A 26,323-nucleotide genomic window follows, 5' to 3' on the forward strand; every position below is an offset into this window, starting at 1 on the left:
CCTCTAAAAGGAGACTATTCAAAGATCAAAAGTTGATCTATGGTTTTTGTTGTGAAGCAAAAAGTTGCAGACCTACAAGAAGAGGCCGAAATTCTGAAGGAAGTCAAGAAGAGGAAGAAGAAGAATAGCGTTGATCTAAGGGTGAAGAGGAGGCTTATGACTTGGTCTTGGAATGGCTCTAGTGTGAAGGGTCTTTGTCATGGTCTTGGTATTCATCAATTGAAGGCTCTATAGGAAGAATTTGCTTGGGTTTTCCTCTTAAAGAGTGAGAGGTTTTGGCCCTCGCTGATAGCATATAAATTGTCTCTTGTCTCTTAATTGTTCATGAATTAGTAATTTTCTTGATGAAAAAACACAGTAATAACATAAGAATGAGAATATCATAATCAATAAGGAAAAAGGCACTCACAAGCAATTATCAAAGTAGAGAAATCACCTATCTCTTGATGCCCTAGATTTCTCAACACAGTGACAAACTCAATGAAGGGAGAAAACAAATTAGAAGGGGCCTCCAACTATAGGGCCTAGAAAAAGAGAATAGATCTCATTCTCGAAAAAAATAAAGCATTAGATCTTGTCCAAAGAAAAGTCAAGAAGCCCACTGATGAATCAATAAATGCAGGTAAAGTAAAGTTTAGAGAACTTGAAATCGTGGTTATGAATCTAATAGTGGATGGAGTTAAGGATAACTTAATTCCATACATATCAAAAATGAATTATGCTCAAGAAATGTATGAGGCTCTCTCCAAGTTATTCACAATCAAAAACATTAGTCAAATAGCAAGCCTCAAGAATGAACTATGAACTATTAAGATGACAAATGATGATATTGTTTCATCATACTTTATAAGGATATCTAGAATCAGTGATGAACTCCAAGCAATAGATGAAGTTGTCCCAAAAAAATGAGCACGTAATTACTGCCCCTCTAGGACTACCTAAATCTTAGAGTGCCTTTGCATCAGGACTCAACAATTGGAAGGATATGCCAACATTTGAACAAATGTGGAATGCATGTAGTCAAGAAGAAGACAAAATATCGATGGTAAACAACAAAAAGGAGAATGAAGAAGAAAACACCTTGAATGCTTACTTTGCTCATCCAAAAAGAAGGGAACCTTCAAGAAGTTCAAAGGACCAAAGAAGAAAATGTGGAAATCCAAGGTTGAATATTACAATTGCCACAAGATGGGACATTACTAGAGTCATTGTCCTGAGAATCCAAGAAATAAGAAAAGAAATAGGGATCAAGAAAATGTCATTGATGAACCTCCATCTAAGAAGAACAAGATTGAAGAAGAATCGAAAGTCAAGGACTTATACTACTAAGTCCTCCCTTACACATATCCTCCCTTGGTCTTCTATTCTAAGTTTTGAATTTCCATTACGTTTTCAAAATTTGTAGGTCTAACATGTTGAGTTAAGAAATTTTTGAATTATTTTTATAAGTTGTAGGTATCCCTCCAGATTGGAATAAGAGGGAGCCCTCACCATTTTACCAAAGATAAGTATCTTACTCCTTGTCTTATCTTTTATGTTTGGTTTCCCTCTCTTATCAAGACGTGTTTGTACTATATGCTAATAACCTTTTTCTTTATATTTTCCTTGCTTAGGAAAGCCTGCAGAATACACAAAAGTTATGCATGAAATGTCAGAGGATAAACTTGCATGAAAGGAGTTATGTTGCAAAGGAAGCCCTTCAAGAATTGATGTCATACAAGGTTTGTTAAGGAACAACTCGGGGTATATGTTGTTAGCCTATAAGCTTTGTTACAAAAGTTTTCTTCATATAAAGGTAAGATCATTCTTCTTTTAAATTTTCTACCCTCATTATATTTTGATCATTCGTATGGAACCCTAAAAGGTTCTCTATAAAACCCTAACCTAAAGGTATGTTTATAATTATGAAACCCTAGTCTACTTAGGGTTATTGATGAAGTCTAGAAATCTTATTCTCTTGTTTAAAGTCTTGGTATTGTTATAATAAAAACCCCCGCCCTTTAGGGTTTGTTGTTAATGTTTAAAATTTAAATAGAACCCTAGACCTTTAGGGTTGGTAAATTAGGGTTTATGACCCAAACCTTTGTAATGTCTATAGTAAGATTCTAGGGATAAAACCCTAGGTGTATATTCGTTTGTATGACCAAAAACCCATGAATAAATTGTTGTTAAGGAACAACTCGAGGTATATCTTAGCCTATAAGCTTTGTTACAAAAGTTTTCTTCATATAAAGGTATGATCATTCTTCTTTTAAATTTTCTACCCTCATTATATTTTGATCATTCGTATGGAACCCTGAAAGGTTCTCTATAAAACCCTAACCTAAAGGTATGCTTATAATTATGAAACCCTAGTCTACTTAGGGTTATTGATGAAGTCTAGAAATCTTATTCTCTTGTTTAAATTCTTAGTATTGTTATAATAAAAACCCCATCCTTTAGGGTTTGTTGTTAATGTTTAAAAATTAAATAGAACCCTAGACCTTTAGGTTTGGTAAATTAGGGTTTATGACCAAAACCTTTGTAATGTCTATAGTAAGATTCTAGGGATAAAACCCTAGGTGTATATTCGTTTGTATGACCAAAAAGCCATGAATAAATTGTTGTATATCTAACTTTGATGTATTGATGTTTGTGTCCTAGGTTTACCTAGTAAATATTGATGAGAAATGCATCCTAGATATGTATCTTCAAGTATGCTAACCTAATTGTTGTTGCTCATGTAAATTCTACAGTTTATATCAAAGCCCTAGTAGAGATTGATATTCTAGGATATGACAATATTGTTTTCGACATGATTTAGTCTAGGGTTTGCATCAAACCTTAGTAAAGTCTAACATTGTTAAAACATTAGATGCATGGTAGGATTATTAATTACTAATATCTAAGGCTTTGTGTCTCTGAGATGGAATCTAGGGCTTGTAATGGATCATAGTAAAATCTGTCATATATCTCTGAAAATAATATTGAGCCCCTAGATAGAATGAGACTAATCTAAGTTGCTTAATGTTATAGTCTAGGGTTTGTAACAAAACCCAAGCAAAGAAGTTGAAGTTTAGAAGTATATGTCTCTTACTAATTATGAACCTAACTAGGTTTAGGTATTTGATGTCTACAGTATTTCATTGTTTTGATGGTTCCATTATATTAACATAACTTTGGTATTGTTAACTTCATATATAGTTAGTTGTACTTGCTATTAAAGTTTTGCAGGTACACATGATGTGCGTATGAGCATGATCAAGATGACCTCGATGAAGTTATGAAAGGTTGAAGCTTCTCTGATATTATAGAAGAAGAAAGTAGTTGATCTCCCTATGTTAAGAGGGATCCTAGATAGAAGAAAGGGTATATCTCCCCAGTTGAGAGGGAGGGCATATTATGACAATGAATACTTTGAAGTAAGCAAAAGTACAACCGATAAATTTTGCAGCTACCGGGAAGGCTGAAATTCTAGAGTAGTTGGGTCAAAAATTCTGTTACTGGATCGAAGTTCTGGATTGAAGTTGCGCTTTGAAAGGCTGACATTTGGAAGACTAAGAAAAGGATATTTACGAGGAAGGGCTAACTTGGTGGAGGAGGAAGGTCTGTGGGTCTAGAGTCTTGGCCTATCTCATCTGATTTTGAATCTACTGAAGGAAGAGTTCGTTGATTGGGTTTTCCGCTATACAGGGGTTTTAGCCCTGGTTGTCCGCCTACATCTAGTGTCCCTGATCTTCATGTTTTGCTTTTGATAATTGCTTGATGAAACAAAGATAAAAGAAGAACATAAGAATATCACAAATAATTATCAACATAAGAAAATCTTTTTGCCTTTCTAATTTTCTAACAAGTTGGTATGGCTGGTGGGTTCTCCACAAACTCCTTCACACCCTGCTCCTCTAGCACCTTAGTAATCCTCTCCTTTCATGAGTAGAAATTTGCTACTCACTCCAAACTATGCTCTACTCTCAAACCCTGGTAAGACATTCTGCTAGTCGATTCTGCAAAAAGCCTAGTGCATTGGTCTGACTGGTAAAAACTATGCTTTACGGGTCAAAACCCTAGGTCGCACTACTAGAAACCCTAACATAACCCTTCAGTTGTATTGCGCCTTCTTTCTGCACCTTAACATGTTCCTGAGGTCGAAAAGCCGAGTGTTGGTCTTCACTCAGAGACGCAGCTCTGATACCATGTTAGTTTTCTTAAAACTCAACTATCTAATCTGTGAATTTTTACTAAGCAAAGACCTAAAATCTGAACTTTAACTTTAACCCACAAATATGCTAAGTTTACTAACTACCATGCAGCGGAAATAAGGAACAAATGAAGACAAACACACCATAAAATTGCACACAACAAATTTACCTAGGAAAACCCAATTGGGGAAAACCTGCAAACTTGGTGGCTTCTATTAGGTTGTTTCAGCAAAAATATTATTCTAAAAATTTTACAGTGAAGGGAAAACTTCCCTTATTTCTGCAAATTCCTCAACATGTTGATACACCTTCTCCCTCAGCGTCTCATTCCAGTCAAACTGCGCACTATATGAAAAAGTACAGCTTCATACAACCTGAACACAACCTCTTATGCACACTAAATGCGGCCTAGTTGAAGTATGCGCTCGCTGGAAAAGATCTGAAGCTGTAATAGCCTCTCTTTCTCCATATATCTATGCAGATTTGAAGCCCTGATTCACTAAAACCCTAGCTTAAAGTGTTCTCTTCTTGTTGCCACCAAGTCTCTAGTGCATAATGACCAAGTTTCGCACCCTTTTTCCCACTTAGAAGTCCACTTGGGCCCACCACTACCACGAATGGCTGAAATTAAATCTTCTTGGATGGTTGAGATCGATCTAATTCTTAACTATAGGAAAATTTAAATTTTCCGACGTCGAGGAATAAATAGAGAAAGTAAATTTGTGCCTTGGCCCCACTTGTGGGTCCCTCTACCAAATTTAGTGCACCTGCTAAATTTCGCAGGAGCCTTCCTCCTCTAACTCCATTTAACACAGTTTCATCAAGATTGGGTAGTGTTAATTGATGTCCCTAGAGGATCAAGATAGAGACAAAGGATGAAAGATGATACCAATGATGAGGATCTCAATATAAGTGATGGTGGAACATTGTTTGTCATTTATGTTTGTCATATGGGCAATGAGGATCATTGCTTATCATTGCTAGATGGTTGAGGCTCAAACAATTAATCATTAATGTACTGTGTGTTAGGGTCCTATAATAATAGGATTCATAATTTTGAATTGGCTATGGTTGGTCTTGTAATATTGTACATACTTTTGCTTTCTGCAAAATGTTTTCCATATTAAAAATTAAAAAATGTAAAAAGGGTATGTCCTAAAAGAATAATCAAAGGACAAAAAAAAAAAATAGATCATGAAAGTGTGCAAATTCAAATGCCACTACTTTTTACTTTACTATGCAAAATAAGGTTGCGTGCAGCATGTCAGAAATGCCCCAATCCATGATGGTCAAATAGCTTAACCTTGACTCATTCATGCTTTAAATTTCATGTTGATAGATAGAGAATAAAGATCTAGCCAAATTGTTTAACCTTGGCAGATCAGTGGTTAGGTAGAAATAAAAATGAGCTCATCAGTTTAATCTGAGCCATTGGAAGATATAAGGTTAGAATTAGATAGTTTGCTTGTCAAAATAAAAAAAAATAAAGGGTCAGCAAGCTCAAATGCACCCAATGAAATGAAGAAAAATGTTAGGCTAAATAAAGGGTAGGTAGAAGAAAGGTTGCAAATGCACAAGGTTGCTAAGTCAAAAGCACATTTATCATGCTTAATCCTATGTTTCATGTGCAAGAGGATTTATGAGAAAGAAAGGACATTTACCAAGTTTCTTTTCTAATTTCCCCTCATTTCACTACACCCCCACATACTTACTAATTTCCACATTATCCCTTCATTTCTTATAAAATACCATTTTTCCCTTCATTTTGACCTTTCCCCCTTGTTTTCACACATTTCCCTAGAAATTACCCTTCAAAAATCACCTCCCCTTCCCAAAACCCCTTTCTCTAGTGTGAAACCCATTCCCCATTACAAATATCACTTCCCCCCTTATTAATTTCCCTATTTCCCCTAAAAACCCATAAAAACCCCCTTATCCTAAGTTTTTATGCCCCCGCATTATGTAATTAACCTCCCCCATTTCATATTTCCCCAACAAACCTTTTTAACCCACCAACCCTTGGTGTAGTTAAAAAACCCCCGCCACATAACCCATGGTCCCACCTTAATACCCGCTGCTTATATTAAAATCCCAACCTTATTTACTAATTAATTACAATTATTTGTAATTAAACCCCGGGCCCCACAAATCCCTTTCCGATTCTATCCGTGCAACTTAACCATGTGATAGCCCTCCGATCTCCTACCCCCAGATCTGACGGTGTACATCCATATCGTGTGGGTTCATCGTCCGAGCAATAACAGCCCGAGAGCACGCGAGATTCGCGGTTTTGCCTGAGCGTTGTTCTACTACGTGGCGGCACCAGGTGAGATCGCGTGCTCGCGAAAAATACCCCTGCCCTCCAAAAGCGGTGTGATGGCCCAGAAAACCACCTCCCCGCCCAGACCAAAAACCGCCCACTGTTCATTAATTATTTCCGCGCCAAAATGTGACTGTTACCCGTTAAAAGGTCGGAAAACCCCAATTCACTCTTTTCGCTCGTTTTTCACTGCAACTGCTGCTTAGCCATTTGCGACACCCTGAAACCTCTACGACCAAATTGACCATCGTATGCCGCCTGAAGAAGCTCCGGATACCTAATTGAAGCAACCAGTTGACAATTGAAGCCACCGTACCCTCTGCATTCACCACTGAACCCAGTTTTCAAGCCAGACCATCGATTTCCAGGTATTCTTGGTAAAAACTAGAACGGCCCTTCAATTTGAAAACGCACAGTTTAATTGAACAGTTAATTAATTGATTTAATTAAAGAAACTTTCCTAAATTGAAAAAGAAGCCTGCTATACACCCCAAACCCTGTTTACAGACTGTAATTACCCTCTCACTGTACCAGGAGCTTCTAAACCTTACTGATCCGTTTCATTGCCCAGAAATGTGACTCGGTGGAGGAAACGGTTCAGTAGGCCGAGTCATGGCTGACTCGGCCAACTCGGCTGTTTCCGTATTGACTCGGCCGAGTCATAACCAGTGGCCTGTAATCCCATCAAAACAACGATTTGACATTTTTTTAATGAAATTTTGAAGTGTTTGCCGATTGGTTTAGAATCCAATATGTTTTATGAATTAGTTAAATGTTATTTGGAGTCCATTTCCCCCTCCCAAACCCTATTTACATACTCAAATGCTCTCTACTATTGATATGCTATTCAAATTTCATGGTAATGTTAAATTCTTAAAGTAAAAGTGACATTCTCTTTAAATTGTTAAATTTTTAACATTACCATGAAATGACTCAAGATGTTTGAGAGTGGTTTCGGCCTCATTGGATTTCATATGGAGAAAGTAGAATTTTAGATTTCATTCAAAATCCAGTAGACTTATCAGTTTTTCAGGATTTCAGGATTGGAGGATTGCAATGTTTCCATCGAATTTGGTCATGTATTAGGGTATGGAACTCGTATTTAATCAAGAGTACCAATCCCTCTATGTACCTTGATGTTAGTGACATTGGTTGTCGAACTCCTCTGGGATTCGCTCCCAAACCAGGAGCTTCTGAAAATGTCGCTCCCGCTCCCGTTTTCGCTCTCGCTCCCCACTTTCGCTCCTGCTCCCAAGTAACACTGAGCCAGATGATGTTGGCAACTCTAGCAGTAGCCAGGGCCCAGTAGTACTGGTCACAGACTTTTGTTGTAGAGGCCATTTATAGCCTCCTTGGTTATGTGTTTTTGTTTTGATCTTTATATCATCATCGTGTATGTATTGGACAATGCACTGGGTGCCATTTTGATATAATGGATATATTCATGAGTCTACTTTGATCATATGTTGTCTTCTATTTATATTCTAATGCTGTGTGTTTGGAAACATGAATGAAAATCTTTAAAATTATGTGTTTTTATAAAAAATAAATATTTAATGTATTTTTTACAATAACCGAGTCATTGAAATCGAGCCGGCCGAGTCGGAGTCGACCCTCGGCCGAGTCGGAGTCGGAGTCAGAGTTTTAAAACATTGCTCTTGAACCCACTACAAGCCTAATTCATATCTGTAAACCCAATTATGGCTTCCCAAACCTCTCTGGACGTGAGACCTCTACAAACCCCTCACCTGGACATCGACCACCTTGCATTAGCAGACAAAGACTTCCAAATAAAGGATAAAGCTTCCCCTACCTACCTTCTAAAGCTCCACTGCTGGAGTAAGGACAAATTCTTGAACCAGAACGATGACATTCACCTTTGGGAGTCTAATTTGCCCAAATATTTGTTTCCGAAAATACACCCATTCCCAGACATCATCCACTTCTGTCATGCTTGCTACATCCCCAGCCAAAGAGCCATTGTCACCCTTGACCGGCAAGTTTTGTTTACCATCACTGCAGAATTTATCAACCAAATGTTACAGGTCCAACCAAGCCCTAATGAGACCCCACTATCTATTGGAGACTTACTGAACCTCTATATCAAGTTAGACCATCCTAGGATAGCCCAAATTTTCCAAACTTTCATCATAGAGGAGTGCCATACTCCTACACAAAGTCCTCCATATGCTGCCACCACTTTTTTTGAGAGGGGCAAACAAATCATTACCATGCTCTCATGCATTCTAGGATATACCACAAATGAGCATGTGGATGAGGTTGTCCTGGCTTTCCTTTCCATCTTTAGCCCAGGCAAGCTTCCTGATGTAATTTACAACTATGCACAGTTCATAGCAGATAGCATGCATGAACAATTCACCAGATTACCTATTGAAAGAGTCTTCAAGTACTCATCTGTATTATGTCATATGTTCTTGTATTATCAATCAGGCAAATTCCATGTTAGCATCCAAAAGTTAGATACCAAAGGAAATCCAAGGTCAGTTATCTATTGAACACCCTTGATCCAGAAGTACTCCACTATATTCACTTACAAGGACTTCATTGATTCATTTGTCCATCCAGTTATGAATATGCTAACCAGTAGCCCTCAACCTAGAATCAATCAAGAGATCAAAAGGGTGTTACAGTTGGCCAAGAACAGTAAGGTGGGAGACTGGTATCTGTACCAGAACCACACAGAAATAAGAATTTATGGATGCCAACTCGCCCCTTACAAACTGCCCAAATATCTCCCCATGAAGATATCTGCACTAGAATACTTTAGGCAGATTATCAGTTCTGATGAAGTCAACTTCCTAGCAGTTAGGAAGAAAACCCAATTCAAAATGAAAAATCAATTGGGCCCCTTCATTTGTAATACCAGAGAAGCTGGACCAGAGGCAGATAAAATTTTGCAGCAAATGAAGTTCAAAAACAGCTTTATGTGGCAGTATGACCCTCATGGAGTCATAAATAAGTTGAGGATCAAGGTCAAGTTGGGACCTTTTATCCATCATCCCAGACCAGACATTGAGAGGTTTGCCAACCAATCAGAATGGTTGGAAAACGCTCTAATTGACATGGATAGTAACATAGTTGATGTAGAGAATACATTGATTAATGTAGAAAGACAAAGTGATGAAAGTTCCTTCTTGCAGGCTCCAGAACTAGGAGAACCAATGAATATTCCTCCTGTTTTACAGACTCCAACAAATGAAGACAGGAACCCAAAGAGAAACAGGGAGGAGGCTTCCAGTTCAGCTATGGAAACCGCAGATGAGCAGTTTGAGATCAATTACAAGAAGAGACCTAAGCTTAATCCTGTAACTGAACAGGAAGACACCATTGAATCAGTGGAAATCACTGACACTGATATAATGGGGAAAGAAGCAAAGGCGCAGCAACTTCAGGAGAAACACAGCAGCCTTCAAGATCAAACACTCAGCTTATTGAGAGACAGCTCAGAGTTGAGGTTTCTTCATTCACCAAGCCAGTGGATAAAGAAAAGGATATCAAGGACAGATATAAGGAAATTAAGTTGACAAAATAAGAAGTTGAAGGTTGAAACCTATGCTCAATACTTCAAGCACACACCAGCAAATCAAAGCAAGTTGATGTCAGCCTTTGACATCAAAACAAGAAAAATGCAGATGTCATTCATGCAACCTACAGTCCAACAGCCAAAAACATCAGCTGACTACAGGAAAACAGATTTTGAGGTTTTGGCCAGGGATGTTCATCCCATTGACCAAATTGAGTTCCACAAGCAAGCAGGTGAGATGATTTATTCCACCTTGACAGGAAAAGCTATGGCTGCACATAAGCTGCAAAGTTCATTAGACAACATTACAGCACAGTACAAATTGGAAAAGGCCTCCTCACAGGCCAAGGACAACAGGATCAAGTCATTGGAGGACTTGGTAATTGAACTGGGACATGATCCCAATGATATCAAGGTTGCTAAGAAGTTAATAAAAAAGAAGAATGAGGACATTGTTGCTCTCAAAAAACAACTCAAATTGCCTCATTCAGAGCACCCATAAGCAAAAGAGGTCCTTGAGAGCCAAACTCATCAGGAGGAGATGATGGACCTGGTTTTACAATTGAATGATCAACTAAAAGAAATGGAAAAGGAGTTAGATAGCCTGATACAGTTAAAACAAGATAGTCTTGCGACTGCCCCTGCCACTGTTATCCCAATAGTTACTACTGCAGTACCATCCACCTTGGCAGCATCATTGGCTCCTACAGCTCCAATGGCTACAGCACTCCCAGCCTCTATAGCGTCTACATCAGCAGCAGGGTCAACAACAGCAACAGCTCAACCAGGTGATGAGGCAAGTAAGTTGGTGAAAGCAATGGAAGACATGCCCATTCAGACCACACAAATGAACAAGCTTAAAGAAAAAATAACTAGTCTAGAGAGTGACTATAAGCTTGCCCAGATTATGCACAAGGAAGAAGCACAAAAGGCAACCAGAATGAATGAAAGGATAAAAAGTTTGGAGAATGAATTAACTTTAAAGGAACCACTTGGCCAAGCTAAGGAACAGTTATGGGCCAATATCATTGACTCTGTCAATGATATTTGGCCATCCATTCAAGTAATTTTTGAACAAGCTGACTTAGTGAAAGAGGTTACAAAATCCATACAGAGAGTTAAGGCAAAACTGGGAGACATGCCAGAGGAAGCCACTAGGATCATTCACTTCCTTAACTCCAAAAACAAATATGAATTACAAGAGTTGGAGATACTTGATAGGACAGGTACAATACTGGAAGTAAAAAGGGTCCTCACCAAGAGGAATTTGATGATGAACCTGGAAGATAAGTGTCAAACCATGCAACTGGTTGTAGACAGATTCATGGTTAAGTTTGATGTTTTGAGGCAGAAAGGTCTGTAGAAATTTCCCACCTGTAGATCACCTGATAATGCAATATACTAAAGCAAAATACTTGATCTACTTCTACAATCAATTCAGCGGAAGCTTAATCAATTTGAGCAACATCAATAAGAACACATATAACTGATATGGAGAAATCAATCACACATAACACAGAAGATATAACCAGGGGAAAGCACCAGCCTAAAACCCCATCTCTGTATTATCATAGAAGTGGAAATAGTTCTTTAATACTTCTTCGATGAGGTATCTGTAGAATAGCTTCGATCCCGGAAGGGTCAATTCGAATGCCATCCTTGGAAATGATGTGACCTAAAAGTTTACCTTCCTCCAGACCGAACAAGGACTTCTTTGGATTCAAAGAAATACCATATTTTCTGCATTTTAAAAAGACTTGTCTGAGATGGTCCAAGTGCTGCTAATCTGATTTGGAAAAAATAGTTAGATCATCCAGATATATAACAAGAAAATCATGAATTTCTTTGGCAAATGCAATGTCCATTGCCCTTTGGAAAGTTGCTCCTGCGTTTTTTAGTCCAAATGGCATTTTGATGTACATAAAAGTGCCCCATGGTGTTGTAAAAGCAGTTTTCTCTTGGTCATCAGGATGAACCAAGATTTGGTTATATCCTGAAAACCCATCTAAAAGTGAAATTCTAGAAGAACCCACTACCCTTTGCAAAGTATGATCCATCTTGGGTAAAGGATAGTTATCTTTAAGAGAAACCTTTTTCACATTTCGCAGATCAACACATAACCTTATTTCCCCAGTTTTCTGTCTAGTAGGTACCAAGTTAGACACCCACTCTGAAAATCTAATAGGGGCAATAATCCATGCTTCATACATGCATTTAATTTCTTTTTCAATCAGTGGTAATAACATAGGGTTAATTCTTTTGAGTTTTTGCTTAAAGGGCTTTTGATTTTCTTTCAAAGGTATAGTATGTTGTATAATGGAGTTGTCATATGACTTCAAATCTTCGTAATTCCAGGCCAAGACATCCTGGAATTCCCTCATAAGTTCAACGTACTTTAACTTTTGATCAGGGGGTAAAGATTTTGATAATTTTATCATCTTTGGATTGTCTTCTGTTCCTAAATTATATTCTTCAATATCTACTTTTAATGGTTCCATTTTAGGTTTCTGAGGAATGTCATTGGAATCAAATAGATCTTCAAGAGGAGTCAATCCTTTTGGTAAATGATTGTCCTTTAGGTTGATAACCTCTGTTTCTTCTTCAATTATCTCATCAAGGTCCATTTGTTTTACGTCTTGGACTTCTTTTTGTGTGAATTTTGTGGGATGAAGCATATTTATTGAATCTTCCTCAAAAATGTTTATTTCTACCTCATCTATATGCTTAGAATTAGCAACTGTATCAACATCTATGTGACTGTTAGAAAACTCTTCATCTAAAGTTAAAAAGTTATTGATCTGCTCATCACTATCAAAAACCTGCCAGTTCTTCAGATTATCAGGGATGGCTGGTCTATGCCTAACTTCAACTGATGATTAGATTCGAAAGGTAATTTGCAAGTGCTGGCAAACATTGCCAGGTTGCCGGCTTGCAAGTTGTGTTTTCTAGGGATTGTAGCAAGCTGAGTTTCCAGAAAAGTGTTGAAAATTCCTATGATTGTTCCTCTATAATATCCTAATCTAGGATCCCTAGTTAGATATTTTCCCTTAATCTGTTTGATTATTAATTCTGAATCTCCTATGACAGACACTCTAATTGCTCCTAATCTTTTAACAAGTTTAAGACCCAACAAGAGAGCCTCATACTCTGCCATATTATTGGTGCACTTAAAATTTAATCTGTAGGCATGGCCTTCAGCATGATTGTTTTCTAAGTTGTACACCCAAACTCCTGCTCCTGCCCCTAGTTTATTGACTTAGCCATCAAATTCTAAATGCCAAAGAATTTCATGCTCATAATTGGTGTCAGGGATGGTAGGAATTTGTTTAACACTAGGATCTGGTTGTTCATTCTCATTTAGTTTTTCTTTGTTTTCTGATATTTCCTGAATCTGAACAGTTGATTTTTATTTTTTAATTTCTTTTGGTTCTGCTGCTAAAACATCTAAAGTATTGGAAGGGTTGGTTTCTGCATTGTAAAGAATGAATGAGCCCATATCAGAGTGTACTGAGTAGATGGGAAAATTTTGGGGTTTTTCCTGACTACTTACTACATATTTCATCAATGTTTCTCTGTATAGCTTATTTGGTTGTCCAAAAACCGAGATAGTAGCATATGACATATCCAATTGAAGAGATCCCTGAAACTTAGCACCCCAAGACCTAGACAATAACATGCCATATTTAGGTGGTATATCTGCTACCACTGTATCCATTAAAATTGTTTTTGCAGGGTATTGAACCAATGAGACACACAAGTCTTTTATCAATCCTAAACATCTCACCTGACTAGAATCAAAAGAAAAGAGATCTTTATATGGTCTAGTGATGTCTAGGTCTAGCTTTTCCATTACAGACTTGGGCATGAGGTTGTGAGATGCCCCAGAGTCAAACATGGCATTGTGAAGAACCTTATCATGTATGTTTAAACTCACATAAAAGGGAGGAGTTCCTCCTAATGGTTTTCCATTCACTTCTGGGCCAAATATTAATTCGGGTTGGTCATCAAAAACATTAACTGAGTCTTCAGCTCCAGTAATTTTTAGTGATCTATTTATTTGAGTTCGGTAGGCATCATGTTTAGCTAATTCAGATAATGGGACAGCAATTTTCAGCTTACCTACTTCAGTTTCCAGATTAAAGGGTTTTTCTACTTGGGCTTTTTGATTTCAAACAGCGGTATTCTCTCTGTTTTTTGTGTTTTCTGTGTTTTTCTCCTTTTCAGGAGTGGGGTTATGATTTGCTGGATCTCCTAAATCAACTTCTGGAGGTTCTTCCACATTTCCCTTTGAAGGAAGAGAAGAGGAGGGTTGTTTATTGTTAGGTTGATTATCAGAGACATCTTCAATTATGGGGTTAGAAGGATTAGGGTTTGATCTAGAAAGAATATGTACAGGTGCAGTAATTGTCTTACCTTTTAAGGGTTGTTTTGGAACCTTTTGCTTGTTTGCTTCAGGAACATCAATTCTCCTACTCCTTAGGTTGTCTTGCTTGTGCACCTCAAAGATGGTCGTGTCATATCCTTCCCTAAAATCGAATGATTCACCTGACTGAGTTTGAAACTGTTTAAGTATGTGGGCCTCTTGATCCTCTTGGGTCAAGAAAACCTCTCCTTCATTACCAAGTCCCATCAGGTTAATTTGAGTATCTTCTTCTGGTTCTTCAGAGTTTAAAGCTTCTGCATGATTCTCCTAGAAAGGAGGTCTAATGTTTTGGTCTGGACCAATCTTTCCAATGTTCTGGTTTTGATTTTTTCTGAAATTAGGATTTCTCCCTATGTTGGTTGGTTGACCTTCCTAGGGAGCTTTTCTTTCAATTGTCTCCACTCTATCTCCTAGTCTATCCATCCCTTTAATTATGGCATCTAGCTTCTGTTCAAAGGGTGAGGCTTCTTCCTTTAATGGTATTGTCCTTTCACTCCTATCCTTGGCTCTCTTAGACATCAGGTTGGCTTCAACATTGACTGCTATGCTTTGCATATCTTCCAAAGTGCGAGGGGCTCGTTCTCTCAGCTGGAAATCCATGTCAGAATCAAATCCATCTGGGAATTTGATTAAGGCTAAATCAGGTGGGGGTCTAAGATTTTGAGGGATGGCTTTATAGACATTGTTGAATCTAGTGCAATAATCCTGCACAGTTTCTTGTGTTCCTCTCTTTAGGTTTTCATACTCAGATAGAATCTGAAGAGGATCTTTCTTTTCTCCCATCGATTCACGAATTGTCTATAGAGAGTTTCTAGGTTGTCTATGCTATTCGCTGGTAAACCTTTGAACCAGGTTCTAACTTCCCCAAATAAACTCTGAACGAATATTCTCATTTGCACATAATCAGTGTCTATTTCATAAATTTCAAAATAATCAGTCATCTTCTTGGTGTGTTGTTGCGCTGTATAGGTACTAGTACCATCAAAAGTAGTGATCTTACTTTGGTAATCTTGGGGCATGGCACCTCAGTTGGCTGGTAAGACCAGGGAGGCATATCTATTTGCCATTGCTGTCAGTAATGATGAAACAACAGTTGGGGTTGGGATACCAGAGGGTGTTTGGGTCGTGGATGTAGAGCTAGAGGTGATGGGCTAATGTGGAGTGGTTTGAGGTTGAGATATACGAGGAAATGATGATGAGCTTGCAGAAACAGTAGTGATAAAAGAGGGATCAGGTGTTCCTTCAGTGGTAAGATCAGACTGTGGTGAGTTCTACAAATGTCAATCAATTGACAAATTGACAACTTGAAGCTGTAATTCTTCGAAGAATATTGGGTCTGGGACTAGGTCAATTAATTCAGAATCGAATGAAGTACTCGTCAAGGGGTTGGTCTTCAAAGTAAATCCACCTAACAGGGCAAGATGTGGACCTGAAGATGGGCCGAGGACTAACAGAACTTTCTTGTCTCCTAAGAATTTTGGGGATCAGATTGGGGTTCTCAAACACTTGTGGTGGATTGGGATCAGGATTAGCTCTAGTGTAACGAGTCCTTTCTGAAGCCAGGTTTTTAGGTTTTGTTTTTGGTTTTTCTTAATTGATATCAAACAAACAACTTCTATGATTTCTTTAAGATGCTTTAGATTTAGGGTTTTAAACTTTCTTAAAGATTTATTTTGACTGAGGAATTGGTTTCCCCAGCAGGGTCGCCACTATGTTATCACTCAGATTTTCCTTGAAGTTGTCAGAAGAAGGAAAGGGGTCCGAGGTAACCACAAACCAACTTTTAAGTACAGAATCTAGCCAATCTGTACTCAGAGAGGGCTCTCTCTTTAAGATTTAGCTTTGTTTTATAAGATATTAGGCTAGTTATGAAAGCTTGGGGGTTTTGATTGTGTTTGGTGGTGGAATTCAGGAGCAGATGGATAGAACAGAGTATCTCAGGCCATTGGGCTATGGAGTCAACTGAAGATGGCTTAACTGGATTAGGTTGATTCAACAAAGGAGAGCTTCACATGGAAAAATAACTAAACATGAGACAAATGGTAACTTGAAAGGGTGAGATGGTCTTAAAAGGGAAGAAGGGCAGTTAAGAATCCTTCAACAAATTTTAAGAGAAGGGAAAGTGGGTGATCACTAACAAAAAGCAATTAAGAATTTCTTATTAAATGACCACAATGATAAACTAAGAAGCAAGGAGCAGTTAAGAATTCCCTGCCTATGATAGTTTAGAAGAAAACATTTAGAATAAAAACGATTTTAAAGACAGATTGCAGTTAAGCACTTTCTGAAATATACTTTTTCGTTTATTATTCAGATATGAAACACAAGTGAAATATTAAACCAAAACACAATAAACAAGATATAGAATACTCATTTGTCCAACATTTGACACATGAATCCTGTAAAAGTCCTTTGCTTTATTTCTTCATCCAGCCAGCCATACAAGAGTTGTTCAACAGCACTTCTATTCCAAAATAATAAGTCTACAAAAATGTCTAAGAATCCACACTAAGTACTCCGAATGAGGAAGTACTTATACAAAAATTTACAATAAAATATCTCATAACTGAGAGAGATATAATCTAGGATGACTAACTACATTTTACATAAAAGTAGAGACAGATGGTCTCGAAGATAGAAACTAAAAGTGAACTGATGGTTTGTTGTCCCTGTTTTTGTGAATGCGCTGGAGGCAGGCCCGATGATTGAGCATCTTGTTATCTTGCTCGTAATTTTGTGCTAACTATTTGCTTTTTCATCTTCTTACTGATACTCTTTGACCTGTTCTGATACTCTTTACCTGCTTTATCCTTATTCACCTTCTTTTACCAAAATTGACTATGGTAAATACTGAAAATTTACTTTTTTACCAAGGTAAATCATAAAATTTATGTCATATTTGTCCACCAATCTTCCTTCGGTATCCTAGTCCTTTGTAGCTTCCTGAAGATTTCATCAGCCTCTGTGTATTTTACAAAATAGGGTTGTTCTGGAAATAAATGTTTTAATTCATGCTCAACATAAAAAAGGTTCTCTAGACTGTCATAAAGAACTCTGCATGTAGGTAGTGCCTTGGGTGCAGATGCACTAGCTGATGAACTGGCCTGGTTATTTGCATACTGACCCAATTTGTTGATAATATCTTCATGCCTCATTAATTTATCATTGATCACTAGAGGACTAGGAAGTCCTTTGCTCTGTAAAATGCCAAACTTTCCCATAAAATAATCAATGTCCTCTTGCATGTTCTGACATCTTCTTTCTAAGTTCTGCATCAAAGACCTTTTGGTCAATACCTTCTTGATTTCTAGGATAGTCCCAGTTCTATCCTCAATATTCAGTTCTTCTAGCTGATATTTATTTCTGTTGTTCAAAAAGTTTATTAGCCTGACAGCTTCCTTAGGCTTCCCTCCTAGCTCTTCCTCAGTTTTCTGAATCTCTTGAAGAGCCACTTTTACCAGGTCAATCTGTTCAAAAATAATTTGTAGTGATGACCAAACATCATTTATTAATTGAGTGATGTTGGTCGATAGAATCTTCCTAATGTCTGTTAAAGGCTTTTCAAAGGTGAGATCTTTTTCCAATGTTTTTACCTGTTGAGCCAAGCCTTTATTCTTCCTTACCTCTTCAGCAAAATTAATCTTTGAAACATCATGCTTCTGCTCTAAGGTGACAAATTTCTCTTTTACCTTCTGAAGTTCAGAAACTTGAAGTTTCATTTCCTCCATTGACTTAATTAATCCTTCTGTACTTAGTCCTGAAGTTCCTGCCTGTGTTGTACTTGTGCTTGTACCTGTAATTGCTTATGATGTGACCAAACAGACATTTGGTGCCAGAGCTGTTGCAAGTGTTGAAGGGACTGCCGTGGAGACCACTGGTATTACATTTTGAGGCTGAGAGGTTGACTCACTCTGCCTGCTCTTTAGTGATTTTTCTAATTCCTGCTCAGTCTCCTTCAATTGTTCATTTAGCTTGAGGACTAGGTCCATAAGCTCTTCTTCAGACTTCTTTTGAATCATTTCAGCAGTTTGTAGATGTCTTAGTGGAGGCAACTTTAACTACTTTCTCAAGGCAGCTATGTCTTCATCTTTCTTCTTTATCAAGGCCTCTGCAGCTTTTACATCTTTTGGGTTATGACCCAATCCAATAATCAACTCCTCCAGTGATTTGATCCTATTATCTTTTGCCTATGAAGAGGCTCTCTCTAACTGTAATGGAGCAGTTGTGTTGTTTAATGAGTTTTCGAATCTTTGGGCCATCATGGCTTTAGTTGTCAAGGTGGAATACACCATCTCCCCTAGCCGCTTATGTAATTCAATCTGATCTAGGGGGTGAATGTCCTTGGCCATGACCTCAAAATTAGTTTTGAGGTAGTCTGCAATTGACTGAGGCTGTTGTACTTTGGGCTTGAAAAAGCTCATCTGCATTTTGCCTTCCTTGATGTCATAGGCTGACATCAATCTATTCTGATTGGTAGGAGCCATCTTCAAATACTGATTGTAGACTTGGACCCTTAATGGTTCATTTCTAGCCTTTATTTCTTTGAATTTCTCTTTAATGTCTAGGGACTTGTTAGCTAAAGGCCTGAAGGATGATACTTCAGCACTTTGTTGTCTTTCCAGCTCCTACCTTTGTGAGCTAGAAGGTGTCCCACCTGCTGGGAAAGTATGTTGACTGTCTGCTCCTTCTTTCCTCAAAGTCTCTGTAGTTTTTACAAAAAATTCCTCTTCTGAATGGGGATTTAGCCTGTGCCTCTTAGCACCAGGCTGATCTGAAGGGCCACTGGCAGGGGTAGCTACTTCCCTGTCCCTTTTTTAACTTTTTTCCTCATTCAAAGGAGTCTGCAAAATTGGGGGGTCTCCCATGTTAACTTGAGTTGGGTGGGTTTGTGTTTGAGCTTGTTCTTGAGAGGTTTCAGGCTGCTTTGACATGCTTGATTGCCCTGTTGCTGGAGTGCTGGTCTCTTGTTCTCTTCCCTGTGATGTCTCTGCAAGTGGTGCACTTGTTTCCTGTGAGTGCCTTTGAGAAGTATTTGCTATTGAGGCACTAGTCCCTGGTGTTGGCTTCTGAGAAGTCCCAAATGGCACCTGTTCAAAAGAGTCCAAATCAAGTGTCTTTTCTAGATCTTTCATTACATTTTCTACATTGGCCTGATCACTATCCATTTCTACAAGAGTCTCTTCCCTCCATTGATCCATGTTAGCATATTGCTCAATTTCTGGGATTTTGTGATGAAAATATGGTGGTAACCTATTTTTCATTCTCCTATCACAGATAAAACTGTGGGGGTCATATGAAGTCCAACCAAAGCTTTTGTTTAATCTCATGTGGTCTTCAAGGATTTTCTCTGTTGCTTTCCATGCTTCCCTATTGTTGCAGACAAATGGGCCTAGGTGATCCTTGATCCTTAACTGTGCTTTCTTCTTTGCCTTGGTAAAGTGGATCAGATCTGAGTATATCATTTGTCTATAATATTCCAAAGCAAACGGTCTCATTGGAATATATCTTAGAAGCTTGATTGGAGGAAGCTCACAACCATATACCCTGATTTCTGTGTGATTCTGGTACAAGTACCAGTCACCTACCCTGTATTGTTTTGATAGCTGATGAATCCTTTTGATTTCATCACTAATCCTAAGAGGCGGATTTCCTGTCAGCAAGGTGGTTGCTCGGTGGACAAATTGGTCAATGAACTCACTGTATGAATAAGGGCAAGCAAAAGAATCATGGAAGATAGAAGTCCAAAAAATGACTAACTTTGGGTTACCCTTTATATCAAGTTTCTTGACAGAAAATGAGAACTTATCAGACTGATAGTAGAGGATGAGGTGATATATGAATGTGGAATATTTGAAAACCTTTTCATTTTCCAGCCTCATGAACTGGTCATGGATTTTTCCAGCAATAAATGAAGCATAATTGTACTTGATAGCAAAGGGTTGACCAGGGGTAAAGATGGACATTAACACTAGGGTCAAATCATCAACAAACTCACTAGTGTTGAATCCCATGACTGTAGCTATCATATCAACTATTATTCTGCTTATATATGTGAAGAAAGTTGACCTATAAGGAGGGGGATCTTTAGGTTGATGGTTTTTATCCATGAAAGTTTGACAAAGGCGACTGAGTTCAGATTGGGATAGTTTAGTTGATTTCTCAAGCAAAACTTCAAGGAAAATCTGAGTGATAACACAGTGCAGCCACTTGTGTGAATTGGCCTCTTTACACACTCACTAACCTCTGATCCAACTACGCAGTCCTAAAGGAGATAAATCCTCATCATGGATGAGCTTCCTCTAAATAATCCATTTGACTTTTTGACTGTCCCTTGGTCAAATCTAGCCGTTGATCTAGATCGCTGTTGGAGGCCCTGCTCAGACTATTTAACTTGCAAAGCTGGATCTGTTTCTTCAACTTGTCCTGACGATGAGCCACACTTGCTGGCTCGAAACGCGTCGACAAAGATCTCTCTTTATGTGATTTACGCCGAAGCTCTTCTTACAAATATTCATCCAACTGATAGTACATTGTCCCTTCTCTGATCTCAACTACGTCTCTGTCTGAACTGACATGCATGAGTTATTCATGAGAGAATCTTCAGTTATCTTAAGTACAACAGTTATATGCTAGCATGCATTAAGTAACTGAACTTACTTAATTTAAACAAACTGTTTAAATCAATCTAACTAGACTTGACTCAGTTAACTGAGCCAACTAATTACTACTCAAATTAGAACTTATCCTTATCTCTTTAACTGATGGATAAATTCCTCAATTAATAGAGAAACTGTTGCATGTTCCCACATGGACTTCAAGTTTGATTTTCCTTAACTAATTAACTCAAAGTGAATTAATTAATTAATTTACAAACTGTTGTTAATATCAAATTCGAATTTTACTTCCTATGTTTAGTCCAGGGACTGACTAAAATAGGAATCCTTCCTGAACTGCTAAAAATAGAATGCTATTTTTAGCACTTCCATTTTTCATTCCCTATCGCTCAATCTAGCACTGGTACCCAAATTGTTATTTTTAGCAGTGCTATTTTTAGCACTTCTATTTTTAGCATTTCTTGTTGCCATTTTTCAACAAGTCTGCTAAATCCCTTAGTAATAAATGATAAGTTAATGCCACAAGAGGACTACAACAGAAGGATAAGAAAAGTGGCAAGAGATCAGGTAAATACTTCATCTATGAAGGGAATACCTACTGGCAAGGTCCTATATCAGACCTTTGAGAACTTGTTTTACCTCCAACATGAGGTAAAACACCTTTTTGTAAATAAACCCACTTTTGCCAAATACACTGAGGCAGATGAAATATACAGGAAGATGGTAAATATCAAATTACCAGATGCAGAAACATGGGAGAAATTGAATGACTTACTGTAGAAATACACAGTCAAAATGTAAAATGTACAATAAGGGTGAAAAAGACAGTAAAAGGATAATGACAGTTCAGCCAGATGAAAGAGTATTAGGTAAAAGTGTATCAGTTGAAAGGTCAGAGTGAAAAGAACATTCAGCATAAAGACCAATAGCAAGGCAAAGATTAAAAGGCAAACTATCAGAGCATAAAGACAGCACAACCTAATAAACAGGGACAGCATACAGCAGTTGAACATCTGTCTCGATCTTCTTGCATGAAGATATTTCTTTCTCCTAGAATAATTCCCAAGGCAGTTTGGGATATTTTGTAAAATATTTTTGTATAAATACTTCATAAATCAAAGTATTGAGTGTGGATTGCTATACATTTGTAAAGTGGTATTGATCATAAACCTAAGGGTTATTGTACCAATTCTTTCAAGCCAGCAGACTACACTAAGTAATAAATAGACTGCATTAACTGAAGTATTTTCTTTGTCAAATTTGTTATTTTCTTATGTTTCTCACAAACTTTAATGTTATCTAAAGTGAATGAATTAACTGGAAAATTATTTTAGAATTTGTTTAAGTACACTCTGTCTTGAACAGTTAATCATTTTTATGTTTTCTTCTGATATCCGGATTTGAGAATCCTTAATTGCTCTCCCATCTCAATTGACCTCTTTCACTTCATTCAAAATCCGTTCGAAGGAACCCTTAATTGCTCCTTGGATCCGATTGAAAACCACTTCACCTTCCAACATTGATATCTGAAGTAACTCAGCTATCTTGCCCTGTAGACACTATTTTTAGAGCTTGATCCAATCCTGTTTGCTTGACATTTGACCCCATAACCCAATGGTAAAAGACATTCCTCTATCCATCTAAGTGATCCCACCACCAAATCCAAATCAAAACCCAAGTACAATCATAACTAGCCTAAAATCAATTAACTAAACAAAGTTAAAACATAAAGAGAGAGCCCTCTCTGAGCATTAGGAAGGTTAGAGCCTAATCTCCAAAGCAGGTTTGTGGTTACCTCTATCATTTCCTTCTCTAGCAACTTCTAAAGAAAATTTGGAGTGATAACACTGTGGATGGGATTTCTTACTTCATAATAACGGAGTATTCATCCACAAGTAGCGCAAATATGCATGTTTTCATATACTTTGCAGTTAATTTGGCAATCAGCATGTTTTTTTAATACCAGTGTAGATCCATCTTAAATACAGATCTAACATGAGCTGAGAGAGATCCAATTTCTTTACGTGTAATTTTTTTATGAGTGGACATTATTTAAATGTTTTGTATAGTTATTTAATTTTTTTATTTTTTTATTTTGACTGAGATGAACAAAATTTCAACTTTGATAAGAGACGGACAGCATTACACATCAAACTAGGCTGTAGAATGAGCCTCTCGGCTCAATAAATGCATTATAATATATAAACCAGAAGCCTCTGTAATGATCTGCTCCCAAGGTTTTTTGGAAAAAGACGGTCCCACTTAGCTCCACACTCTAGAGCACCCTTGGATTAGATACCCTAGAGATTGCAGCGTAGTAAGAGTGTTCAATATTAATTACCCCATCACAGTGGGAATCTTCCCAGTCAGGGATTATCCAATGGTTGGGAAGGAAAAGTGTCATGGCAATATAGTTCACTTTTCATCCAAGATAAGTGTTGTGATTCTGTAATGCAATATGAATTATGTTGTTCAATGAATGATGTGCCTTATGTGCAATACATACTTTGTGCATAAAACCTCATGTCATTTGGTTAATTGTACCATTCATTGCTACATTAGCTAGTGCAAATAGAGTATAGCATATTCCCGTTAAAGTATGTGGACTAGCAGAACCAGTATATGTAAATAGAACCTGAGATCCATTTGGTTCACGCAGGTTGTTTCTGCCAACCAGCATGATTATAGTGACTCTCATGTGCAACTAAGGCAAGTCAAACCAGGGGAGTAACTCAACAAGATAAATGAACTGACAAGTAACCTCTGGTTATCAATCCCATGGTACAGAGGAGAAGATCTGCCAAAGTTAAAATGCAACCTTCTTTCTTGGGATGAAGTGGCAGGAGACCAAATGAAGCTATGCACTCTCCTGAAATGGCAGGAGACTAAAAGATACATTCCTCCTGCAAAATTCCTCCTCGGTTTGGAACGTAGGGTTGAGAACCATAAGGACTATCAATGCAGATCAAAAATCGATTAAAATCATTAACTCAGAATTCCAACAAAGTTTATATGCACTCTCAGTAGCACCTCCAAGACTATATTGGTGAGGTAAATTTTGTTGCAATGGATATTACTGCTGGACCACAAGCAGAAATTTGTCAAATCATAGAAGATAAGGTCCTCAAACTATAGTTGTGAGAATGGCACAGATGTTCATGTTTTGCTCCTGGGACAGAAAAATCAGTGCCTATTGAGAAGTATTCCAATATCCATTGACTTAGAAGAACCGGGACCTCAATCTATAGAAAGATATTCAAGTTGCATGGTGAAACATAGCCGCATTGCAGCTGAGCATAGTGGTCAAAAGTACAACAAATCGCTGTAACTCTAAGATAATATGAAATGTTAACTCGGTAATTGGGCAGGCTTAATTTTCTTCTACATTTTCATTAAATGATTATTTAAATGGCCCATATGCACATGCAAAATTTTCACATCATGTTGCAATTTTTGAGATAACAGGAAATGGCATATGACCAGGCATCTTCATTAATGAAGTAATATCAGATTTATCATAGTTAAACATCCATTGCTTTTGCTAGGCCTGAGTTTGAAACCACTAAAAGGCCCCATGTCTTCAGCATATCTGATTTATCATAGTTAAACATTCATTGCTTTCGCTAGGCCTGAGTTTGAAGCCACAATGATTAAATCTACTTGATTGATGAGATGAAATTTGAAGGACAGGCATAACCTTCATCGTGAATACAGCCAGTCAATGCAGAGATGAAACAAATTTATCTTCTTAAGACAACAGGAATTCTGATAAATCATTACGAGACTGATCATATGGTTGATTCTCACACCTGGGTCTGCCCCACTCAAATTTGGTAATAATTCTGGTCCAAAATTCAGCTAATTTAGGAAAGCTATATCAGGACTCTGAATCCATCTCGGTACTTCAGTATGCTTAATCTTATAAAACTGCATTAATTTGACAGTTGTAATGGTTTTTTACCCCAGAAGAAATCAAATTCAACAGAATCACATATTTTTTTTAAATGCCGTCTATTTTTAGCAAAGACCATTTTTTGGCAATCACTGGAGAAGAAAAATTGGCAAACGACTTCAGAGAATCGCAATCTAAAATCATGGAAATGATCGCCCAGAGATAAAAATTAACAGCTATAGTCTAAACCCTACACAAAAATAAGCATTCAGATAAATCTCCACAACAATAAACCTCGGATTTCTTTTTACTGTAAAATGTGTGTTGACAATATTGTAAACAATTAACAAGAGAAGTTAACCTCAAAACAGTGGGCTTTCCTCAAAACCTAAAGGGGCAGATAAAAGCATCAGTATGTATTTTGGGGCTTTGAGATTTCGTGATGAATTACGAAGTTGGTAATTAACATTTTCGAAGCGGCAATGTGCGATCATTCCTACATGTACACATACCTGGTTAGCTGGTCCTTTCTGCCTGGTCGGCGATCGAAGAAGCGCGGGGCGATTCAGGTTCACACCCCCTCTTTCTCGCACGGTTTCGTAATCTCGCAGCCCGAAACAACAGAAAGCATATTCTTTCACGATCTTTGGCTTGAGTGTTTTCCCTTCTAGTCACCAAATTTCAATTTCATTTCATTTCGCCAGAATTTCACTCCTTTATATTCTTAAAGCCACGGCATCTTCTCCAACATCCGACGGCCCACAGCTCGGTAATTTATAATGGGAAAGAGATCAATAATGTGCCGTCCTAGTCAGCTTTAAAAGGACACGTGTAGATGCAGAAAAGCTACTTTGACGGGGTGATCGGGACAAGCAGCACGTGGAGTGTTGTGAATGGTTGAGTTGCTCCTTTGTGCAGTGTGTAATAATGAATGTGTTTCGGTGAATAGGATGGCTGCATCTCGTCGTATAACCGAGTCGAAACGGTGTTCACTGGAAGGTAAAAGTACATGGCAGGTTTGAAATTAGGATTCATATTTATTTTGTTGATGGGAAATTATTTTAATTTTTATGAGGTTAAGGATAGTTTATGGGACAGATTGTTTTTTCATTTGTTTTATGTATTGGGTTTTTTCCTATGAAGTTTTAAACCTTTCGTTAAATAGATTATCCCAAGAGTTAGCTGTCAACATATTTCCATACTTTTCTGTGTTGTCTTTGAAAGCTTCACATTATAAAATGAAATGTTTTCTCTCTTTCCACTTTTCTGGAAAAACAAAAAATGCATACTCTTTCCTCCCACACTTATTTTGACCTTTTACAGCACCTGTTTCACAATGGAGTTGATGAGAA

The 26,323-nt window shown here is 37.7% G+C and overlaps 1 protein-coding gene across 3 annotated transcripts in view; it reads right to left on the bottom strand.

The window, feature by feature from the left end:
* The window catches only part of LAZ1 (organic solute transporter ostalpha protein (DUF300)), a 226,171-nt gene extending 200,516 nt beyond the window's left edge, over window positions 1-25,655 (bottom strand). For all 3 annotated transcript variants that reach the window (XM_089433283.1, XM_089433282.1, XM_089433281.1), the window contains exon 1: window positions 25,484-25,655. The gene's annotated coding sequence lies outside the window, so the exon portion shown is untranslated. The remainder of the gene's footprint in view (window positions 1-25,483) is intronic.
* Window positions 25,656-26,323: the final 668 nt, after the last annotated feature.

This window comes from Pinus tabuliformis, chromosome 5_1 (genome assembly GCF_031772625.1).
Source record: "Pinus tabuliformis cultivar Carrire ecotype Pingquan chromosome 5_1, CPIR1, whole genome shotgun sequence".
Classification (NCBI taxonomy): domain Eukaryota; kingdom Viridiplantae; phylum Streptophyta; class Pinopsida; order Pinales; family Pinaceae; genus Pinus; species Pinus tabuliformis.